General features: G+C 52.9%; 1 long non-coding RNA gene across 4 annotated transcripts in view; it reads right to left on the bottom strand.

The window, feature by feature from the left end:
- Positions 1-1,027, bottom strand: part of LOC125184712 (uncharacterized) — a 44,066-nt gene extending 43,039 nt beyond the window's left edge. The window contains exons 1-2 of one of the 4 annotated variants that reach the window (XR_010829778.1): positions 453-767; positions 198-330 (exon numbers count right to left, since the gene is read on the bottom strand). This is a non-coding gene — a long non-coding RNA (uncharacterized lncRNA). The other 3 variants (XR_010829780.1, XR_010829777.1, XR_010829779.1) reach the window with 3 other exon arrangements.
- Between the last annotated feature and the right edge of the window lie 2,876 nt (positions 1,028-3,903).

Here is a 3,903-nt window from a genome sequence, read left to right as displayed (position 1 = left end):
CTGCAGTAACAGAAGGGGAAACAACACTTCACAATCCTCATCCTCCACTGACAGGGAAAACAGGTAAGGAGAAGGAGGAAACAGAAATGCTGGGGATGTGGGGGGGAGGATTTCTAACTGCAGGCTCCCCTCTCTGGAAGAAAAAGAAACCTTGATACGAACTTCATTATATCACTAGGACATAAACAGGCAGGCACCTCAGATCTGATTCCTCCGTGTGTGTGTTTTGGGGAAGGGTGAGGTATTCTTTTATTTTTTTTTTCTTTTATCGGGGCCTCTCTCATGTATTCACAGCTCCTCCTGTAATAATGCTTCTTGTTGCGTGGAAATCTTTATTATTTAAAAAAAAAAAAAAAAAAAAGGTTTCGCTGCCCAGCAAAACCGTGACGTAGCCTCGCTCTCAATTCGGGGACGATCGGGGAAGCGCAGCGGCACCGCACCGAGTCGGTCACCTCGTTTTAAACCGCAGCCAGCCGCAAACCACCGCCGAGCCCCCTCCGCCTCACCCCCGGCTCTGCCTTTTGCGGCCGCGCCCCGTCACCGTCCCCTCAGCAGCCCCGGGCGGCGGGGGCACCGCCACCGCCACCGCCACGGGCACGGCGCCGAGACGCCCCGCAGACACACGGAGCGGGGACAGCGGCAGGCAGGGGACGGGCTGCCATCGCGGCTTGAGGGCGAAACGGCTTCAAGCCCTCGGAGCCCTCGGCGGCTCCTCTCCACCACAGCGGCTGCGGTGCCGCCCCGGGACGGCGGCCGGTGCCCGCGGCGGTTACCTCATGGCGCGAGGCGGGAAGAAGCAGCCGCTGCCCGCCGGGCTCCTCCCGTGCTCGGGGAGCTGGGCGGGAAAAGGGGGGGAGGGTGGTGAGCAAAGCCCCGTTCCCGCCCGCGGCTGCAGCCCCGGCGCGCGCCGTGCGCACCTGCCAGCCCGCGCCCCGCTCGCTGTATTTCCCTCCCTTAGCGACAGGGGAGGGGCGCGGCGCCGCCGGCACGGCCATTGGTGGAGAGCGCGGCGCGGCGCGGCCCATAGGCTGGGGGCGCCGACCAATGGGGAGCGCTGTATCCGGGAGGCTGGGGGGACGGGGAGCTATTTCCATCCGGCTCGGTGACGTCAGCGGGGCGGCGGTTGGCGGAGCGGGGGGGGGGGGCGTTAATTTTGGGGTGCTGGCGGAGCCCGCCCTGAGCCCTGAGGTGGGGGGCTCAGCGCCTGGGGGAGCCGTCGGCTAAGCCGTGCCGGCGGGCTCTTCGAGGCGGAAGGTGTAGCGCCTGCATGGAAAACGCTCGTGCGGGTGTTTGGGGGAGCGGCTGCTGCCTGAAAGTAGCTGCCGACAGTGCTCTGGTTGGCATGGCCCCGGTGTAAAGCACGTGAAGCGTGTTCCCCTGAGCTCTGTCTTCACGAACGCACAGTTCATCCCTTGGCATCCACAGGTCTACCTGGTGTTGACCCTGCAGGACTGCCCTAAGTGGGAAATCACCCTGTGGTCATGGTGCTTTAAAGGTATGCACTGGCCATGAAGTATACAAGCGCAGATAAAGGTTGGAAAAGACCTCCAAGATCACCTGGTCCAACCGTCCCCCTACCACCAATGTCACCCACTAAGCCATGTCCCTAAGCACCAGGTCCAACCTTTCCTTGAACACCCCCAGGGACGGTGACTCCACCACCTCCCCGGGCAACCCATCCCAATGCCTGACTGCTCTTTCTGAGAAGAAATGTCTCCTCATTTCCAACCTGAACCTCCCTTGGAACAACTTTAAGCCATTCCCTCTACTTCTATCACTAGTTATCTGCGAGAAGAGGCCGACCCCCAGCTCCCCACACCTTCCTTTCAGGTAGTTGTAGGCAGCAATAAGTGTATCAATATACACCAAAGCGTACGGTATAGCCACCTGCCCAATCTGCCTTTCCCATTTCTGGCTCCTGTAACGACAGGGTGGGTCGCAGGGAGGACTTTTAGAAGCTGAAACCCGATAGATGCTTCTAGCTGCAAGTGTTCTGTTTTCTATTGTGTTCCCAGCACTGCAATCACAGATGGAGTTGAAATGGTGTTATGTTACAACAGAAGATGATAAGCGAAAACAAAATCCAAATGCACTGGTCTGTCTTGGCAGAAAGTGTCTTGTAATTTGTTCTCCACTTCAATGTGCTGGGGGCCCGTCCTGAAGCTCATCTCATTCAGCCTAATAAAGGCTGAAAAGTTGGGTTAAAACAGAGCTGTCTGACCCGAGGCCTATAACCATCCTGCCCGTGTCCTGATGCTCACTATTCTGATAGCCTCATGGCTTTTTTCCCTCTTGTGTGTCCCGAACTGATCCATGATGTGACCAAAATGCAGGCATACTCCATCCTACGATGGCATGTCACTCCTGCTAGGAGCACACACAAACATCAGGTAGATCACATAGATTTGGGCCTGTGTGCACAGGCATTTTGGTTGCCTACAGATGCATCCTCCGGCCACTTGGCTGCAGAAGGACATACGGTGTGGTGACCTGTGGAAGCGGTTCCATACACGCAGTGCTGTGGTGCAGTGAGCTGAACGCTGTTGATGCCGGAGAAGATTTGTCATGAGAGGCTGGAAATTGAGACTGGAAAGCAGGAGGAAGGAGGCTGCTGACAACGAGAGGACTGAAGGTCCCAACAGCCTCCCAAGGGGACAGAGGGAGCAAAGAGCCTACACTATTTCCAGGTGGAGCTTCGTAATTTCACAATCACAGTTAGTATGAGAGGGCAGGCTTAACCTGGGGCTTTGCCATTGGGGTGGCAGGGTTGGTATCCCCAAGAAAGGATGAAAAGCCCTTACTGTTACACCTGAAGGAGCTGCCATTGAAACAAGGTTTCTTCACTGTGACAGAGTATGGTAACAGAGGTAGGAGAGTATGGTCACAGAGGTAGGAGACAGCAGGGGAAGGCTGACCATGGAAGTGGCTTCTGTGAGGGAAGGGAAAGGCATGTCAAAGCTTGTGATACTGAAGGTGAATTTGATTCCTTCTTAAGGATGTTCTTTCACTGAGAGTCAGATGGGAGGATGCGAGAGCCCTTTTCAGGAACTGATTTGTGCCTTTTCAGTCTCACTGGCATTTTCTTGCTATTCCCACCCAATTTGGAAAGCTGCTTGGAATAAAGGTGAATTTACCACGCACAAGGTGGTGTTTATGTATTGTATTTGTCCAGTAATCCCACACTCCAGATTTCCTGTGAGTAGCCTGCAAGGCTCAGGAAATATTTTTTTGTTAGTGTCGTTTCTTTTTTTTTTTTTTTTTCCTTTTTCCACGCAGTCCCTGGCTGCATGGCTCCGTGACTTGGGGAAGTGTCAGCTTTCTCTGAAATGTCAGATCGGTGTTAGCAGGAGATGAAAAGCTGGTCGAGAATATTGAAGCTTTTCAATTTTAAACGTGTTTTGTGTGTAAAATCCCTCTTAAATAATTAGCAAGTGCTCTAAGCATCACTGCATATTTTATATTTCATCTGCCTGGAAGAAATGGACAGTTCTGTCGCTACAGATTAACCACAATTTATTTTGTGATTCTCTGACCGTTGGAAGAGGGACTTCATAGTTTATTACTTTTTCGTCCAATTATTCAAGGAATGGGGCTGGACAGATGAAGGGTTTAACCAGAGCTTTCCTTCTACTCCCAGTCCCAGCAGACATTTGAGTTTAGAAAGAAAAAATCTGCACAAGCTGAAAATGTGAAAAACAGAGAGTGAGTGGCTCAACAGTACAAAGGGATTGCAGTGCTGGATCTTATTTTCTTGGCTGACATTGGCTATAATGGTTTGTTTATTTTACCTTTGACATAGCCTTATCCTGCATTTCGGTTTTAGTTTTTCTTAGTTGGGGAAAAAATCATCACTGAATTGCTGTTGGGTGAATTAGTCTTAGGCACCACTGGACACGAATTTTG

The sequence above is a fragment of the Anser cygnoides genome, chromosome 3 (genome assembly GCF_040182565.1).
Source record: "Anser cygnoides isolate HZ-2024a breed goose chromosome 3, Taihu_goose_T2T_genome, whole genome shotgun sequence".
Classification (NCBI taxonomy): Eukaryota; Metazoa; Chordata; class Aves; order Anseriformes; family Anatidae; genus Anser; species Anser cygnoides.
This window is presented reverse-complemented; position numbering and strand designations above follow the sequence as displayed.